Genomic DNA, 20,899 nt, shown 5'->3' on the forward strand with positions numbered 1-20,899 from the left:
CTTCAAATAAATCTTGCAACCCATGTGCGGCCCAGATTCTCCATCTCTTCCTCTCCGGCGAGAATGCTCTCTACAACGTCTGTGTCCCACGGTAAGAAATATATCCACCGTTGAGAGAGAAATTGCGGACAACAGCACTGAGGAAGTTGTAGGGTGACTTACCCACTTACAAAACACATGTTGGCTGGCAGAAGAATCACAATCCAATTAAAGAAGAGAATTGGAAACTATAAGAACAACTGGATGACTCATTTTATGCTTATATACGATTGCGTTTGCTCAGAGACTTGTTTCAGTCCTGGGGGTGGACACCACAGGACACTGCAGGAGCCAGCCCTTCAGAGTGGTGGTCCTCAGGGCCATTATTGGCTCCAGGAGGGGGCCGCGCAGCCCCTCTGACTTTTTTGTCATTTGCTCTGGGGAGGTGAAGTTCCCTGTGGCTGCGGGGGGCCGCGCAGCCCCCCGCATTCAAATTTGCAAAAGGCCCGGTGAGATGGCAGTCCCTGGGGCTGGCCATTCATTAAAGCTATCGCCCCGTGGAGGTGGTGTCCCCCGGGGCTGCTGGTTGGTCCACGCGGACCCCCGCGATATTTCTAAATTAAGCCCCATGTAAAAAAAATATTAAGCCCCGGGGAGGTGGTGGTCCACCGGGCAGCAGGAGATGCCGGATGGGCCTCCTCGTATTCATTGTTAAAGAAGCTCCGGGGAGGTGGTGGTCCCCGGGGCAATATTAAGACATAGGTGGGGGCAGGCCTGTGCACCGCTCCTCCCTTATTAAAACAATTCCCCCAGGACCAGGCCAACTCGGGGGCCAATAATGAACGAAGCTCATTTATTTTTTTGGCCGGATCCACAGATCACACCAAAATGTTTTTTAAAAAAATCTTTTTGGGGCCCACCAGGGTCCCTGTAGGACAGCCACCAAGGGGCCTATGGGGCCAAGGTATATCTATCCTGCCCTGTTTTAATTTAAAAAAAAAAAAGATTTGTGGGACTCGGCTTTTAGCCGAGTCCCAAGATGGCTGCCAACACTTCCTGGCTGAAGTGTTGGCAGCCAATCAAATTTTGGTAAGAATTCAGTAGAATTTTGGGTACCCTGATATCTATATTTTTTAAACTTAAATATCTCTGAAACTACTAAACGGATTCACACCAAATCACAAAAAGCATGCTTTCTGGACCAACATCTAGCTTTCTGCCAAATTTGCAGTAATTCTGTTCAGCTGTTCGGGCTGTAGTCATGTTCAAAAAATGAAAAAATCCCATTAGACATACCACGGGGAAAGCATGTTTAGGGATCCTGCTTCTTTCTCAGCCCCCGCTTGACAGATCACCCCGAAACTTCCAACACAGCAGCTGAACCAAAAAGGGAAAGTTATTTGAACATTTCATAAAGATTCGTCAAGCGGTGCCAAAGTTATTAGCAAAACAAAAAACTATTTTCCTATGAAAACTTTGGTCCTAATTATAACTACCTACTGGGTATCACCAGTAGGTTATATATATAAATACGATATTGACGAAAGCCAGGAGGCCGAAACGCGTTTGGGTTAGATTGATTCCTTGACGAAAGCTGGAATAAATATAATTAATTTCTACGAGCCCAAGTGCACAGTATTGTGTGTCTCCTGACAACGGTTTTGGAATAAAAAAAAAATATATATATATATATATGTGTGTGTATATATATATATGTATGTATGTATGTATATGTATATATAGCTATATATATATATATATTATCTACTGGCGGTCGCCAGTAGATAGTTATAGTTAGGACCGTGTTTCCATAGGAAATCTGAAAATTCTATTTTGAATAACTTTGGCGCCGGTTGACGAATCCTCGCGAATTTTTCAAAATAGGTGGGGCGCTCCGCTCCTACCCTGAAAGTCTCGGGGTGATTAGTCAAGCGGGAGCCGAGAAAAAAGGGGGGTCCCAAAACGCGTTTTCCCCATGCATTTTTCCATAGGTACCTTTAGTCTAAGGTACAGCCCGAACGGCTGAACAGAATTACTTGAAATTTGGCAGAGAGGTAGTCCTCAGGTCAGGGATGTGCCTTTTGAATATCTGGAGTCAATCTGTTCAGTAGTTCCTGAGAAAATTTCAGTTAAAAGTACATATATATCTATAAGCGGTGAAAAACCTGAAAAAAAAATATTAATAAATACATAACTTAGCATTTAAAAAACCGTACAAATTCACTTAAAAAACCATAGGTTTCACACACGTTATAGTTAGGAATTAGCATTTAAAAAACCTTGCAAATTCACTTAAAAAACCATAGGTTTCACACATGTTATAGTTAGCTGGACATTTACCTCGTAAAAAACCAATGAAATTCCCCCGTTAAAGTTAGTGCAGGCAACTATAACTCACGCGACCGCAATCCTCTGCTGATGACGTCAGATATTACATCACTGTATTTAGACACCTATTTACCCATGTCTTCTTCCATTAATCTTTAGCTATACATATATTACAAATATTTACTTTTCAGAAAGACACATATGTAATCAGTGATGTAATATCATCCAGTGAATGTCTGTTTTTCTGAAAATTAAATATGTTTTATATATGTATATCTAAACAATGATGGAAGAATAAATGGGTATATAAGTGTCTAAATGGATGATTTGTTTTTGAAAAATTGACTGATTAAGTGTATCATAGTGAATACATGGCTTAGTGAGTAATGTTTAAATATGTAAATATCTGTATCAGTCTCTCACTTTGTGTATAAGTGGCTGCATGGGTTGGTGAGTAGCTACATGGGTGTCTATATAGGTTATTAGTTGGTTTTTTGAGTATCAGTCTGAGTGTCTGCATGGTTCGGTGGGGGGTATTACGTAGTGCATAGGTGCATGAATGAGTGACTCACTGTTTGTATGTGTTGAAGACAGCATGTGTGCAGGACTGTATGGGTGGATGAGTGTGTGTATGGGTGTGTTAGTGAGTGAATGACTGTCTCAATAGTGTCTTTATGAGTAACTACATATGTTTTAAACTAGTATATGTGACTGTTGGTGTATATAAGTGAGTATATGTGAGAGTGAGAGATTGAAAGAGTTCCTGTATGAATAAGTATGTGTTTCTATAAGGGATTGTTTAAAAGACTAAGTATGTGTAAGTTTCCGTAGAAGTAAGTGTGGTGGTGTGTGTATAACTGTATATGCAAGTAAATGTATGTTTGATTCTTTATTAGCATGAGTGACTATGTGTGCGAGTAACTCTATGGATGAGTAGCATTGTGTAACAGGATGTATAGGTGTATGAGTACATATGATGAGTGAGTACATGTATGAGTGACTGTATAGGACTGTTGGTGAATGAGTGGATGTGTATGTGGATCTTAGAATTACTGAAGAGGTTGTCGTAACTGGTATTGGTATGTCCATTGCTTTGAAAATTTTAGTCTCTATTTTTGAATGTGTGTATCAAAGATTATATTAGGGTGAGAGGAGGTCTGCCACTCTATCACAAGGATGATGTCATCAGTGATGTCATCAGTGATGTCATTTGAGATGTCATCAGTGATGTCATGACTGATGTCACTGACCATGTCATGAGTGATGTAATATGTGACGTCATCAGCAGTGCATTGCGGGCGCGCGAGTTATAGTTAGCTGAACTAACTATAACGGGGGAATTTCAATGGTTTTGTACAAGTGAAAAGTCCAGCTAACTATAACACCCCTGAAACCTATGGTTTTTTCAGTGAATTTCTGAGGTTTTTAAATGCTAATTCCTAACTATAACATGCCTGAAACCTATGGTTTTTTCTGTGAATTTCAAAGGTTTTTTAAATGCTAATTTCTAACTATGCCTACAGAGATAGGACATGTGAAGAAATAAGAAAAAATGCACAGAAAGAAAAAAATGAAGTGCAGAAAGAAGCAACAGAAGTCCTCAAAGACGAAGAAAAGTGCAGGAAGAAGGATAACGTGCAGAAAGAACAAAAAGAAGAGCAGAAAGAATCCTTGTTGCAAAATCATCCTGTACCCTCAACTTTTTCAGACGGAGACTGGTGGTAACTGAGTCTGACTAACCAGTCCTAGAGCCAGTGCTATGTTAAAAGACACTTAGAATACAGTGAAAACACCTACATACACTAGGGAACATTATGCGTTGGGGTCCCCCTGTGATTAGCATGACCTCCTCTGTAAGCCCCTAGTATATAATAGGGCAGGGGGGTTAAAACTACCTCTTAAAATAGGCCACAGGGCGTTTTTGCACACGTTAACTCAGGCCCCGTCCCCTCCCTTCACCACTGTGTAAACACGCCCTGTGTCCGTTTTTAGTTGGGAGATTTAGTTCATTTAAATCCTGAGGGTCCCTAGGGTCCAACTAGCCCACTAGGTACCTCCAGTAAGTGCCACAGAGCTGCGTTGCAGAGAGGTGTAAAAAGTGGCACGGCCTGGACCACCTCTCTGCAATGCAGCTCAGTGGCGCTTACTGGAAGCACTTGGTGGGCTAGTTAGCTTCCAGGGGCTCTCAGTATTGAAGGGAAATTATATCCCCAATTTAAAACGTGCCATAGTGCGTGTTTGCACACGTCACCTCAGGCCCCGTCCCCTCCCTTCACCACTGTGTAAACGCACCCTGTGGCTGTTCTAAGTTGAGAGATTAAGTCCCCTTGAATCCTAAGGGTCCCTAGGGTCAAACTAGACCACTAGGTACCTCCAGTAAGCGTCACAGAGCTGCGTTGCAGAGAGGTGTAAAAAGGGGCTTGGCCTCAGAACACCTGTCTGCAGCGCAGCTCCCTGGCGCCTACTGGAGATGCCTGTTGGGCTAGTTGGCCCTCAGGGACCCTCAGTATTGAAGAGGAATTAATTCCCCAACTTACAACTCGCCAGGGGGCGCGTTTGCAGAGTGCTGCAAGGAGGGGGCGTGGCCTCCGGCACGATGCCAGTCTTTTATTTATTTTAATTTTTTAAGAAGGGGGGCTGTGTGGTTCCCCTTCTTATTCTAATTTATTGGCCCTGATGACCCCATCCCCCAGGGCCTGTCTCCTAATTATATTTTTTTTACCCCAATCCCCAGGGCCGGCCACTGTTTTTTATTATTTTTAAAAAATATATATTTATAGACACACCTAGGACATGCTGGACAAAACGTACGTACCTATCACCATCACGATTTGCGTGATATTCATTAAAAGGCGACTATGCATACAATGAATCCACGTGGAATGTATTTACACCACTAGTGAAGCTCTGACATGTCTGATGCCCTACCGTGCCTAATCCCGGTAGACACCCTTGTCGTTTATTTATACAAACATGGGTAGCTATTGACGGGCACATTTAATACACATGCACACCAAGCCATTCAAAGGGGATTCGACAAAAATTCGACCAAAACAATGCAAGAAACTCCCCTCACGGTTAATAAAACACCATCCACTGCCGGATGTGTAATACTTTTTATTTTACTCTCTGGAAAGGGGTCCAACATCACTTGAGAGTCACAGCGCGCTCCCGGCAGAGCCCACTGCTGTGTTACACTCACCATTGCCTGCCGAGTGCCACACACCTCTGTGTTGTATTCCACCAGCTAGTGCATATGCTATGACACTCTCTAGCCCATGTGCACTGTAACACCACCCCGTGAATATGTCATGCCACACTTGTCTTCGCACGGGTTATATTGCCCCATCTAACGTGCCTTCCTCGATGCCTATGTTATAACGCACAGTGCTATGCCATACATATTACAATCTGGGATCCATATCTTTGTCACAGTGCATATGCAACGTTACACTCCCCAGCACATATTTTATATTACAACTTTAGAGACTAGTTAGGTTACACAACACTGCCCTGTGCATATTACACTCCAAGGCGCATATCGCATAGCACGCGCTAGTGCCTGTGCTATCTCGCACTCTCCAATGAATCTGTCATTGCGCACAATGTATTGCATATTATATTTCACGCCCGGTTCATCTTATATCACACTTTTTGGTGCATAGTTTATACCATACACTATATCTAATTTTCATTTTCAATCGTGCTCTCAGGACTATGTTCTATATAACACTGTGTTCACCTACCCTTTTCACGGGCATTACATTTTGCGATAGGGGGTGGAGGGTCAGGGGGTGTTTCTGCCAAGTGAGCCCGGAGTCACAGTCACAAATGTCCTCTTCTTCCTGAATAAAAGTGAGATTATGCTGCATACTTGTTCATATGTTAAGTAGTTCGCACAGACACACGTTTTATAAACAATAAAGTTCCTAATACCCGCCTTCTCTGAACAGTTAGCTTGCTGCCCCATCCCCCTCCTCCCTATCCTCTGTTGTGTGAATCCATCGACTAGCCTCCTCCCTCCTGCCATGCATGGTCTGATGTGCTGCCACTGCCCTCAATTTAGTATGATGTACCAGTCCACTCCTCCTGCCCTCCATTGCCCAATTCTATGCCCCATCATTGACCTCCTGCTTAAACTATGTGCTTAGCTTGCTGCCCCTATTCTCCTTCCCCCGCCCTCCGATGTCTTTGTGCATGCCCCTGCTCCATCCTTTTTGCCCACCATGTTCCATGGACCTGCCACTCCTATCTACTCTGAGTGTTCTGTTGAGCTGCCACTCCCCTCCCACCTGCCTAGCATTGTCAGATGACTGTAACCTGTCCCTGCCACCTCCACCCTGCCTGTCCACATGCCATGCTCCTATCCTCTTCCTCCTGTCCTACATGGTCTATTGAACTGCCACACCCTTCTGTCCTCCCTGGTCTGTTATGCTGCAACTGCTCCTCCTGCCTGCCCCGTGCGGTCTGTTGCGAGGCCCCTCCCCTGAACTTTCTTGTCTGTGCACAGGTCCTGACCCTCCCTTCTATCCTCCATCGTCCTTTATGCATGCCCCTGCACCCTCCTTCTTGCCCATCATAGCCATTGTGCTGCCACTAACCCTCCCACTTGCAATGCATGGTCTTCTGTGCTGCCATGGCCCCTCCTACCTTCCCTGTGTGGTCAGTTAGCTGCCCCTGACCCCCTCCCACCTTCCCTCCATAGTCTATGTGTATGCCATCACAGTCTCACTGTTGCTCTTCATGGTGTGTCTTGCTTCTAGTGCCCATCCTGCCTGACCTCCATGGCTATCTTGCTGCTCCTGCCCTGCCCCCTTGCCCCCAGCCCTCTGTTTACATGTGCAGACCCCCACTCCCTCCCTCCTGGCTTGTCTGTTCCATTGTAATGCCCCTGATCCGTCCCTCCTGCCCTTTATGGTCTGTTATGCTGCAGCTTTCTCTCCTGTCTGTCCATTATGGTCAGCTAGCTACCATTGCCTCTTGCCCCTCTGTTCTCTGTTGTCCATGTGCATGGTCCTGTCCCCTCCCTCTTGCTTTCTATGGATTGTTGTGCTGCACTCCCGTCCCGCATGCCCTGTGTGGTGTATTGTGCTGCTGCAAGCCCTGATGCCTGCCCTGCAGGGTCAGTTTGGTGCACCTCTCCATGTCCCTCCTGTCCTCTGTTATCCAAGTCCATGTCCCTACCCCATTTCCTTCCATGATCCAATGTACCATACTTGCGAACATTTTGAGCTTGGTAAGAGGGAGATTTTGAAAAAAAACTGGGGTATTGATTTTCCCCTTTGAGTTACATTGAAAAAGAGGAGATTGTAGACAGGAGACAGATCAAATAAAGCCCATTTGAGCTTAAAAACATTGGACGTTTCCAGGCTGAATCGGGTTTGTTGGCATGTATGGTTGTACTACCATTGCCTCTTCCTTCTGCCCACAATGGTCTATTACATTGCCACAGCCTCTCTTGCAAGTCCTGTATTGTTGGTTTGTTGTCCCTGCCCCCCTTTCCACTGCCCTCCATAGTCTGTTGTGCTGCCACGGCCCTTCCTGCCTGCTCAGTGTGGTTAAATTGTTGCCTTTGCACCCTCCTACCTGCCTTCAATTTTCAGAGTCCGTGCCCCTGGCCTCTGCCTCTCAACAGTATCCTAATGAACAACTAGATTGCTAACATTCTATATTTCTTACAAAAGTGTGGAACGCCTGACGTCATCTTGATGTAATCAAAACTGTAATACCTAGAGCATTTCCTTTAGAAATTACATATATGAGAGGGTCTTATTGACATCAAAATTATGGTTAGTGCTCTAAAAGACTAAAATAAGGACATATTTTCTGAGTTTTCAAATAGCGACAAAGCACTTTTAAATTATTTGTTACCTTTATGTTTTTTATCCAGTTGACCACTTGATTAAATGTTGCACTTAGGGGAGAGGATGTGGTGTTACTTCCAGAACTGCAGACTTTGCAACTGGGGAACCAGGTTGGAGTTTCTGCTTCAGCTCGACATTCTGTGATTCTGGTCAAATCACTTAGTCTCCCCATGTCTACAACCAAAATGAATTTGTTCTTGTGTGATGTAACCAATGCTCATGTAAAGCACTCCAATACCTGACAAGTCTGCACTATATAACACTGCAAAAACACAAAATAATAAGTATTTTGCACACTTCTGTCATTGGGCTATATTTGGGCTACATCTGGGTGATTTTGGGCTACGTTTGGGCTCTTTTGTCTCCCGTGGCCATCTTGGGAGATTTATTTGTTATGAAGTTTCCTAATTTCCTCATGTACTGCAGTCTCCTCAGTAGGAAATGCTTTCAGTTTTTTACTTTGATTCCATCATGAAGGTATTCAGATATGTCACACATTTGCCATAAATTCTGAAAGTTAGCACTCTAGTTGCTCATTAGATCACTGTAGTAAAACTACTGTTTACCATGGAAGTCTGCTCCTGGTATTAAAAGTGCATGTTTCAGTCTGCATGTCAGAATTTTTTAATGAAATAGAAGAGGATTTGAGAAGTCACTCAAAATGTGCCCTCATTTTCTTTCTTCAGCATCAATCATAATTTCTATGGCAAAATGAACCCCCTCATTGTGTTCCTTTTTAAATTAAATGTTTTAAGTGTTACCAGTTTATTCCAATCAAGATGGCTTCAGGTGTGCCATACTTTTGTCATAATGAAGACAGTAAGTGCTCTAGTTGTTTTTAAGAACACTCTGGGACATTCTGTCATTGGGCTATACTTGGGCTACATCTGGGTGATATTTGGGCTACATTTGGGCTCTTTTGTCTCTGGTGGCCATCTTGGGAGACTTATTTGTTATGAAGTTTCCTAATTTCCTCATTTACTGCAGTCTCCTCTGTAGGAAATACTTTCAGTTTTTTACTTTGATTACATCAAGAAGGCATTCAGATGTGTCACACATTTGCCATAAATTCAGAATGTTAGCACTCTTTTTGCTCATTAGATCACTGTAGTAAATCTACTGCTCACCAGGGAAAACTGCTGCTGGTATTGAAAGTGCATGTTTCAGTCTGCATGTCAGAATTTTTTAATGAAATAGAAGAGGATTTGAGAAGTCACTCAAAATGTGCCCTAATTTTTCTTTCTGCAGCACTAATCATACTTTTTATGGAAAAATGAACCCCCTCATTTTGTTCCTTTTTAAATTAAATGTTTTAAGAGTTACCACTTTAATCCAAGCAAGATGGCTTCAGGTGTGCCATACGTTTATCATAAGTAGGACTGTTAGCGCTCTAGTTGTTCTTTGGAACACTCTGGGAAGCTGCAGTAGAACACAAAGGAATCAACTGACAGTCTCTGCCCTTGTTGGATGTACATGTTTTACTGAGAATGTCAGACTTCATTCTCACATGACTGAGAAAGATAATGTGAATTTACAGAAAATAAGCTCTCAGTTTAGCTTATAGATCACCTTCCAAACCTCTGTGAGAAAAGCATGAGAAAATATTTTTCTCTCAATCATGATATCCCAGCAGAAGGCTTTTTCACATGGTGAAATCACCTTAGAACATACCACAATTCCTAAAATGAGTATGGTACCATCAACAAATGATTTATAATGTAACTAAAGTCTTAAAACCTTCTATTAAATGCAATGCTTTTTAATGAGGTGCTATCATGTATATTGGTCCCAAGATGGCTGCCAACACTTCTTGGATGAAGTGCTGACAGCCAATCAGATCTCAGGATGAGATCTGTGGTTAGGCTCCGCCCACATATATATATGATTTTACTTTTGATTTTCTCAGGAACTACTGAACAGATTGACACCAGACCTGCAAGCGGCACTTCCCTGAGCCGAGGACTACCTCTCTGCCAAATTTCAAGTAATTCTGTTCAGCCGTTCGGGCTGTACCTTGGACTAAAGGACCCTATGGAAAATTGCATGGGGAAAACGCGTTTTGGGACCCCCCTTTTTTCTCAGCCCCCGCTTGATGAATCCCCCCGAGACTTTCAGGGTAGGAGCGGAGCGGAGCGCCCCACCTATTTTGAAAATTTCGCGAGGATTCGTCAACCGGCGCCAAAGTTATTCCAAATAGAATGTTGCGGATTTCCTATGGAAACACGGTCCTAACTATAACTATCTACTGGCGACCGCCAGTAGATAATATATATATATATATATGGGTTATACTTACTGTTAGACCTGGCATCCTTTGCATGGGATTCACTGTATTTTTACCTTTGCCTTCTGTTATTTTACCGTGTTTTGGACTTCGTTTTTGCAGGTCTAGATGCTTTGGACACTTTGCCACTTCTGTTCAGTGCCAATATGCAATTGGAAGAACTGTATTTCTGCAATTTAAAGGTCATCTTGCAAAGTACCTATTTTTACAGTATTGTATGTTAGATTTTTGCCGTTTTTGGTCTTGTCGTATAAGCGATTTGCTATTTTTCTAAACTGTTGTGGTGTCCATTTGTAGTGGTTTCAATGTGTTACTGCATGTATGCACAAGTGCTTTAAACACTGCCTCTGAGATAAGCCTGTCTGCTCGTGTCAAACTACCTTAGGGGTGGGCAGGGGTTATTTTAACAGTGTATCCCCCTTACCCTGACTAGGAAGAAGGGTCCCTACTTGGACACAGATGCGAACCATTGCCAACTAGAAACCCCCACTTCTAACACTTACCTGTCAAATTTTTACCATGCATATGCGTTCAACATACATGCCCTTAAAATGAAATGTTTCGTTGCAAAGGCATGCATGGTAAATACGCATCCATAGTAATGATAGCATTGTAAGAGCATGCGTAGTAATGGAATGCATCGTTCTATCATACAACCTTTTTAAATATACCATGGGATATTCTTTTAGGGTACATGATTTGGACTGTGGTTAGTTTTCAGTGCTCCTAAAGGAGGGGTTCCACCTGAAATCCTGTAAATATGTATTGTTTTGAGTATAGTATTCAGTTGTGTGTGCATTAAAGTACCTTTTCTTTTTAAATACAAATCATTGCTTGGCAATTGACTTATTATGTGTTATTTTTGTGCATTTCTCAGTTCTGAGTTTCCAGCCTATATCACCTGCCGGAGTCAGTCTTGGACTGCTCTGCCTCAATACGCTGAGAGACAAGTTTTTACATTGTGAGTTCCTTGGCAAATCCACTAGGACTTCGGTTTATATTGTGAACTCTGTGACATATGTAACAGGACCGCAGTAGGAATATCTTCCCATTCAGGGCTGGACTGGGAACCCAAAGCAGCCCTGGCAATTTTGTCAGACCAGCCCCCGGGGATGCAAGTGTAAAGCACTGCTGCTTTTGTTACTGGGTTCTGATATTGCAGCACCTCTGCAAAACCGGCCTCCAGTAACAAAACCGGCCCCCACTGCTGCAAAACTGGCCTCCACATTTCCAGCCTGCCAGGGAAACACCCGATGCCCGCTACAGCCAGTCTGGCCCTGTTCCCATTGCAAGCTCCTTGATGAACCCCCTAGGGAGGGGCTATACATCATTTAACACCTATAGACCTTCTTAAACAGCTCTCTAGTTCAGGGGGTGCCAAAGAGGTCTCAAGTTCATTACATACATTTATAATTCCATGCATAGTATGTAGTTGTTTGTGAATTAAATTAATATTTCTTTTTACAGGTGAGACACAAGACATTTCAACGCAAATATGATCATCAACCCTTTTATTTGTTTTAATTTGTTCTTTTGGTTTTTACCTATTTTTACTGCACTATTGATGTTCAATTCCTTATACAACAGAGTGGTAGTAAAACTGATGTTTCCCTTCCTCATAAACTTATTTCTTTTGAAGCTGAATGTTGATAAAGAGGAGTTGTTGGTTCTAGGGAATTAACCTTAGAACTGAACCTCTGTTTCATAGTTTAAGGACAATTCTTCATTGCCTCTTTCTTAAAGTGAAATGGTTGGTGCTCCAGGCAGCCATCTCATACTGTTTGTATTGTAGGGTTGCAGCCTTGCTTGGCTTGTCTAAATATATTATCTGTCACCTTCATAAGTCAGTATGTGACTAATATTTAACACCGCTCTCTTCAGTTAAATCCCAATTGGACTTCCTCCTCAGGTTACCAACAGGTAACCAGATCTTTTGTAAGACACTTTGCATGGTGCACAGGACACTTGCTGGCACTTGTCCTGGGTAGATCAGCTCTCTCTTTCAGACCTACATGCCCTTCCACATGTTTTGTTTGTGTTTTCACACACTCTTTATTGTGCTCATGATTCATTGTACCAGAGTAGGCAGACTCTTTTTTCTGCATCCCACTGTTATTTCCAGTGCACCAGAAGTAGAATTCTCTGTCAGGGTCATTGCAAGGTGAGCAGAGTTTCGGTGAGAGTGTACCCAGCAACACATTAAAACCAGGCATATTCGCATTGCCAAATTTTGCATTGCGGTGAAAACTAAAAGCTGGTCATCTGAATGGAGGAGTGGCAAAACTGATATTGTGTGTGCATGCGTGAGTGTGTGTGTGTGTGTGTGTGTGTGTGCACACGAGTGCATGCATGTGTGTGTGTAAAATACTGAAAAAAGGGCACCCAAGATTATGTGTCTCGCCACTCATATGGGTAAAGACTGAGAGGAGGAAGGTGGAAAAGGTTGTAATGTGAACTTGTCAAAAGGTTTTGAAGAATTAACATTATGTTTTGTGGAAAACATAATTTGTTATGTACTAACAAAGGAACACTCCCTCCACTGTTCTCGTATGCTCTTAAAGTGCACTTATAAATCATGCTTCTAACTCAGAGCACTTGGCCATGAGCTCACTCCCTCCCTACTAACAAAGTGAGACCGTTGTGTCATGAAAGAAATAAGCTTATTTTGTGTATCATTCATATGTATGCATTTGTGCAATATTCAATGGGGCAATGAAAATGCTTGTGAATCATCCTCTCTGAAGAAATAGGTAGGCCACTTGTGCGTCGGCCTCAGTGCTAATTTTTCGACCTGCCACACAAGCAAATTATAAGTTACGCATAATAAATTAAGCATGAAATAGCTTTACTTTTGAAGCATGCCTGTAGTTTGTCAATGCATTTCATTATAACTTCTTTTATTTCTCTTTCCATTCTACCCTTCTATGACCGACATAAGTGTGACTTGCCTCTTGTTAGAAAGTCCCCCTTTTTGGTCTGTTCACCCCCTTTTTTTGTGTGCTGACTGACACTGGTGGTAGCTGACTCTGACTGTGCCCTGGGCTCTGCTAGCCAGTCCCAGGGCCAATGCTATGTTAAACACAAACACAGGCATTGACATAAACTTATAAGTGTCAGGAACTACCTTATAAGTCCCTAGTAGATAATAGCGCTAAGGGACAAAAAGAAACATAAGTCCCTCGTATATCAGAGGACATAGCAGCTTATAGGCCAGCAGCCGTTGTTGCACTTGCATGTGTGCACGTCTGAGAGCCTGAGGTCAGTTTAAATGCAGCCCTGTGTTGCCGGATTGCCTTTAAAATTATAATTTACTGCAAACTTGACATTGGTGGTATGGGAACTGTGAAAGTGATAATCTACCTTATTTTTACATTTTGGGTATTACCAGGGTCTCCCCTAGGTGTTCCAGGGGTGGAGGGTCCAGTAATTATAAGCAGCGTCCCTATAAAAGAGGTTTTATAAACCATGGTGAGTGAAAGCTCTCCATGTTATTTTTCCTCAGTTTAGGAAATTCATTACTAAGTCGTCTTTGGTGAAGTGGGCACTGTGAAACAATACCCAAAATTGTTTTTGCATATTCATAACCCCCCAGGTCTCCACGAGGTGTTCTTGGGGTGGAGGTCCTGTAAATATGAGCTGGGGCTTTACGAAAGGAGTTTCATCAACTCTGGTGATAAAGAAATGGCACATTTCATTCTACCAATTGAAAACATGGCAATGTTATGTTATGTCAGATTTGTAAAGCTCATGACTGTCCCGGCAAAGGGACGTCCCAGCGCAAATTGGCCGAAGAGAAGGTGGGAGAGGAAACTACTGATCATTGAAAAAACCAGGTCTTCACCGCCCTTCTGAAGGATAGAAGGTTAGGGTAGGTTCTGATGGAAAGTGGTAGAGAATTCCACAGAGTCATTGCAAGCACCTGGAATGAACGCCCTCCTGCTCTTGTTCTATGGAACCGAGCAACACGTGCCAGATGGAGGTTGGCCGAGCTTCGATATGTAAAGATGACAAAGATCGCTCAGAATCGCTGGACCTGAGCTTGCAAGGATTTTATGCATAAAGCAAAGCTCTTTAAAATGGATTCTTTGCTCAATAGGCAGCCAGTGAAGGTGACGCAGAAGGCCGGAGCCCGAACAGTGCCTAGGTAGGGCAAACAGCGTGCGAGCTGCCGCATTCATAGTGCGCTGCAGCTTTTTATTCACAGATTTATTGGAGCCAAGCAGCAGACCGTTGCAATAGTCCATCCTAGCCAGAACCGTAGATTGGACCACCAGCTGGCAGGCGTGGGAGTAAAAAAAACAGTATGGGTTTAAGGCCACGCAGCAAACCAAAGGAGGTCCCTGCCACAGACTTGGCGTGGTCCTCGAAAGAAAGGGCGCTATCAACACAAATGCCTAGAATTTTTACGACGGCTTTTGGCCAGGGGGGTGCGCCTAGCTTCGGGGGCCACTAGTTGCTGCCCCAAAGGTGTGAGTCTCTACCTAGTAGGAGGATCTCAGATTTAGTGGAGTTCAACTGGAGGCAGTTAGCTTCCATCCAGGCTGCAATGGCGGCCAAGTCCTCCTGAAATTTATTAGCATCCAGGCTAGGGTCCTTGGTAAAGGACAGTTTTAGCTGCGTGTCATCCGCAATGTTTTATGGATGAATAACTATTGCTAGGAAAATATGAAAAAATACCATTCAAGGACTGAATGGACTGGTATTGATAAATCCAACAATATTCCATTGTTGAATTTATCCTAACTTTCACAGAAGAGAAGCTATAAGACGTCCTTGTCTGTAAGCCAAAATTCAGCCTTCCTGAAGTCTTCCCTAATTGGTCAGAGCTAACAGGATTAGCCAGGCTGATAAGTGGCTCCCCAGAGGAGACACTATCTGCTGGAGAGGGCTCTGCTATACAAGAATGCCAGAGCAGGGGGTAAGGGGTCGTAAAAGCATGAGGCTTCACTGGAGGTACAGGACTGCCAGGGAATTCCAGGTCTGCCTACCCCCATCCCCTCTGACAGAGCCAGATAGGAGGCTTAAGGAAGGAATCTGCAGATGTTAGGGGTGGAGAGCTATGGAAATGAGCCACACTGAGAGTTAGTTTAGTTAGTTCGTTATGCTCTGCGTAGTGCTTTCTGGGAGATGATTATGCCTCACTTTGGAGGGAGTGGTCATGCTTTGGGTGTTGCCTTGAACCTATTGGCAGCGGTGGCTCCTCCATTAGGGCCGAGGAGCGCCGCCCCACTGCTTTCTCGCAGTGCGAGAAGCGGAAAATAAAATGGTATTTGAAATACCATTTTATTTTCTGCTTCATGTGCTGCGAGAAAGCAGAAGGCAGGGGTATGCCTGGTTGGGGGCGGGCAGGAGGATATATTTGGTTGGGGGCCGGCGGGCGGGTGGGCGGATCGGGGTTGAGTGGCTTGCACCACTCTGAGTACCTTAACTGTTTGACCAAAGCAGTCATGCACACTCTACATTTTCTCTATGTAGGCTGCATGCAGCCTACATAGAGAAAATGGCCTCCCTGCCTGGTGCTAGCGCTGTCCGGGACTCCGCACCAATCACAACGCTGCCATTGCAGCGTTGTGATTGGCGTACAGGAGGGAAGGGAGGATGCCTGCTCCTGTTCAGGAGCAGAGGTGGCGTGGGACCCGGCCCAGGAGCAGAGGCGGCGCGAGACCCGGTCAGGTAAGGTTTCTTTTTATTTTACCCCCCCCCCCTCGCGATAACCCCTGCGCGACCCCCCACCGACGAGAATTGCGAGCCGTGACTGCCTATTGGACTAGTGCAGAGCCTCTTAGATCTGCTGCCTGAAACTACACGAAGAAGGATGATTGTCCTGCTGGTATCCTGATGTGCACCCAAGGGCCTGCCTGATGAAGACTGCGCTTGCTGGAATATCTGGGGCTACAGCTCTGAGGATTTTCCTTTGCTACAAGAAGGAGTAAAGAGTGGACTTCTGCAGCTACAGGTTAAAAGAGCTTAATTGGCCCTTCTCCAGCCAGGGTCCCCATCCTGGAGTGCATCCAGTGGAGGTTTAAGGGGTTGAACAAGGACATTGTGGTAATTGAAACCCAAGCCTGAAAAGGACAATCTAGGAGCATTCAGACCCTTGAATATCTGTTTTGTTTTTAATTTGTTGTAAGTCTGATTGGTAGTTGATATGATCCTAACCTAGGGATATCATTGAGCTGGATCTAACTAAACTCAGAGTGGCTGAGCATAGGGTTGTGTGTAAGGCCAGGGGGCTACCTGCTACTAACAAGTTTAGGAAGGCAGCGTTTGTGAGGTCCCATAAGGCCTGGAAAAAGATCAGCTCCAGAAACTGATGGGAAGGGTGACGCCTCTAGCCACTTTCAGAGGGTGATGATCTTCTTTCTATTTCTTCTAGCACCAGGTTCATTCTTCCTGTGGATGGGGGGAGGACCAGCTACCATGTGCAGGGCTCTCTGTGGTCCCTTGAAGAAAGGGGGATAGCCTTTAGAGCCACCCACTGCATCAGGGAATAAGGATATCTTGGTGGTAGTGGACCATGCCACAAGCTACCATGAAACAATACCCCTTAATACAGTTGCTGCTACTGCAGTGGCTAGACACTACTGGGTGTGTTCACTAGAGTGGGGTTTCCAAAAGAGGTTGTTTCAGATGGTGCACCAACTTCCTATCCAGCTATCTGAAAGCGATGTGGGATGAATGTGGTGTTACCTACAAGTTCACCACCCCATATCACCCCTAGACTAATGGTCTGGTGGAGAGGTTCAACAAATCCCTGAAGGGCATGATCAATGGGTTGTCTGACAAACGCAGGAGGAGATGAGATGTTCTCCTTCCATGTCTACTGTTGGCCTACAGGGAGGTCCCACAAAAAGGGGTAGGTTCAGTCCCTTTGAGTTGTTGTTTGGGCACCTGTTGAGGGGGCCCTACAGCTTGCTGAGAGAGTCTTTGGAGAAGCTTCTCAAGGAAGCTGAGAACAGTGTGCATGACTATGTACTAGGACTAACATCTCGCATGGCGCAGTACATGTACAAGGCAAGTAGGAAACTGGAGGCCAGCCAGGAGCTCAAGAAGCACCGGTAGGATCAGAAGGCTACAATGCCTGACTATGCTCTGGGTGAATTGATATGGGTGTTGGAGCCTGTAGCTCCTTTGGCCCTCCATGACAAGTGGACTGGACCCTATCCAATCATTGCAAGGAAGGGTGAGGTTACCTATCTGGTAGACCTGAACACCCCCAGGAACCCTCACAGGGCCCTGCATGTCACCAGATTGAAACACTACCATGACAGGGCAGACATAAGCATGTTGTTGGTCACAGATGAGGGTGGAGAGGAGGAGGCTGAGCCAGTGCCTGACCTCCTCTCCCACAATGTGCAAGATGAGTCAGTGGAGGGAGTTGTATTCTCTCCCAAACTGACAGACCAGCAGCACAGAAACTTCAATCAGATGCTGGGGCAGGTTGCTGGTCTGTTCCCTTTGACCCTTGGTGTCACTGGTTGGTGTGTGAATCACTTTGACAATGGTAGCAGCTTACCTGTCAAAAGTAAACTGTACAGGTTGTAAGACCATGTCATAATCAGCATCAATGCTAAGGTAGCTAATATTCTGGAGCTGGAGGTAATTGATCCTTCTGCCAGTCCATGGGCTAGCCCAGTGGCATTGGTGCCCAAGCCTAATCCCCAGGGGGGGGGAGAAGGAGTTGAGGTTTTGTGTGGACTACAGAGGACTAACTGCAGTCACAAAGACAGATGCCCACCCTATACGTAGAGCTGATGAGCTCAATGATAGGTTAGGGGCTGCTAGGTACCTGAGTACATTTAAATTAACTTCAGGGTCTTGGCAGATTGCCCTCACTCAGCATTCTCTACCCCAGAGGGACATTACCAGTTCAATGTGATGCCTTTTGGATTAAAGAATGCACCTGCCACAGGCTGGTGAACAAGGTCCCAGTTGGGTTGGAGCAGTTCAGTGCAGCTTACCTGGATGATAAAGCTGTATACAGTTCTACCTGGGAGGATTACTTTAATCACTTGAGGGAAGTGCTTCAGGTCATGCAGCAGGTAGGCCTGAATATTAAGGCCATGCCAAATAGGGAAGTGTTCTGGGGTGCACCCGGGCCACCTTGTATGTGAAGGTCCTGTACAACCTCTTCAGGCCGCAATTCAAACCAAGTTGTGCTGGGCAGCTTCCATTGCCCAGACACAGGTCATGGCCTTCCTTGGACTGACTTGGTATGATAGAAGGTGTGTTCAGAACTATGAGACCATTGTGGCTCCTTTGAAAGAACTCACTCCTAAGAAGAAGAGGCCAGAGAAAGTTGTGTGGGCCCCATCTCTGAAAGATGCTAGGTGTTCAGCCGCAAAGTTGCTGTCTGCCGTCTACACCAAGGAATTTGTCAGTTAAACAGATGCTTCAGAACAAGGGATTGGGTTCCAGATCTCAGGTTCGTCCTGCTGAATTGCTCCGAAGGGCCAACTTCCAGAGTTTGACTGACAGCTCACGGAAAGTCAAGCCAGCTAACCCTCACTGAATCCACACTGGTGGAGAGCATCAAGGGCCCCCGGCAGAAAAAGCTCCAGAAAAGTTTCTTAGTGTATAGGTAAAATCTACCACATGGGGTATCCAAGCAGGGCTTCATAAAGGTTGGCCTCGAAATTGTCCCGGTTAAGCACAACCAGATGTCCAGAAAGGGGTGCTATTTGTTTCTTAGCACTAGAAAGTATTGAATATTAAAAAATCCATATCTCCAGTTTCCTACATTGGAGTTTGATGGTTTTAGTGTCATCTTAAAGATAAAAATATTACCTGTTTTTATAAATGTGTGTGGCTTTTTTTCATGTGTTGTGTCTCTTATTTACTGTAATGGTGTTTTAAAATGCTTTACATGCCTATCTCCTTGGTTAAGCCTTATTGCTCCGTGTCAGCTACCAAGGGTTGAGTAAGGGACTAATTAATAGAGATCCTATTTAGGATTCAGTACTGTGTTGGTGGCATTATTGCTGGTGTTAGGCACCTACCTTCCCCCAGGGCCGGACAGGCTGTAGTGGTCACCGGGCGTTTACCCAGTGGGCCGCAAGGGTTGCGGCCAGTTTTGTACCGGTGGAGGTCGTTTTTGTTGCTGGGGGCTAGTGTTGCAAATTGGCCCCTTGTAGCAAAAGTGCAGCAGCGTTCCCCCACTCGCCCCCGGAGGCCGGTTGGACGTAATTGCCTGGGCTGGTTTGCGATCCCAGTCCGACCCTGCCTACACCTTCCAATAACCCACCTTCCAACACCTCTGATCCAGGTTATATGATAGATGGGGTTGAGACCACCTCCTGATGAATGCCATGGACTAGTAGAGAGATAACAGCTAAGGTTCAAAAACACATCACTAGGAAACTACATTTACCAGAGTTGTTTGGGCATTTGGTTTCGTTGATGTGATAGGGCAGCATAAAAAACTTTCTTATTACTTATCCATCCAGAAGACATTTTTATCTCCTTCACATCCCAGTAAATTGACCAGCAGGAAAGTAGGCTTTCCAGGATTCCTCATAGAGTTCTTGAGGGGGGTCCACAGCTAAGAACGCTAAGACCCTCATGGTGTCATGGTGAGGAGGGGCCCAATGACTAAAAATGTCACCTAAGTTGGAGAGGGCATTTGTTCTTTTTAGAGAAATGCCCACAGGATCCACCACATTTGAACGACCCATCCCAAAATAATTGGATGACCCAACTGAAACCTCATTTTACAGTAAAATAAGCTTTTGGGATTATTTGGAGAATTACTACGTACTGTTATCAAACACGTAAGTGAGACTCTACACATCAGATGGGCACCGCTTGGTACTACTATGGTTAACATTAGCAAATACGATGGCAAAGGTGATCCCAGAAGCACTAGGGCAAATCAAAAAACTGTCACAACCACAGCCCATGCTTGAAGATTTCAGGTTCTGCTCTTTATAAGGTGTTTTCAACACATCAGTGGTGTGTATTGCACAATGCACAGAAGAAATGTGTGCCTTAATCTTCTGCACTGTGTACAGATGCTGTATTCCGTGCATCATACACAGACATACATGGAACATAGTGTACAGTTATAGACTTTGGGCTATGATCACTATGTATCAGTATAGTGTACAGTGTAAACTATGTGTTCTAATTGTTCACACTGAGTGTTACACACCAATACACAAAACATAGCCCATAACCAGAGACTACAGACCATATTCCATGAATGGGTGTGGGTGCAGTGCTACCTCCTTCTCTACAATACCGTGTGTCTAGGTGCTATGTGGAATACCTATGGAGAGCCAAGAAAGCTACAAGTCCCTCACATTGACAAACATTGGATCTGCTCGTCATCTAACAAGAAATAGGGTCATCCCTCCCTGGATAATAAACTTCAGAATATTGCATTATCGAGTGTCTCCAACTTTACCTATTTGGACACTGATATATGTGCAATTCTGGTCTGGGC

The 20,899-nt window shown here is 44.6% G+C and overlaps 1 protein-coding gene across 7 annotated transcripts in view; it reads left to right on the top strand.

Annotated features, from left to right (window-relative positions):
- The window catches only part of ACSBG1 (acyl-CoA synthetase bubblegum family member 1), a 687,864-nt gene that overhangs the window by 487,981 nt on the left and 178,984 nt on the right, over positions 1–20,899 (top strand). The gene's annotated exons all lie outside the window — the stretch shown is intronic.

The sequence above is a fragment of the Triturus cristatus genome, chromosome 3_1, assembly GCF_964204655.1.
Source record: "Triturus cristatus chromosome 3_1, aTriCri1.1, whole genome shotgun sequence".
NCBI lineage: Eukaryota > Metazoa > Chordata > Amphibia > Caudata > Salamandridae > Triturus > Triturus cristatus.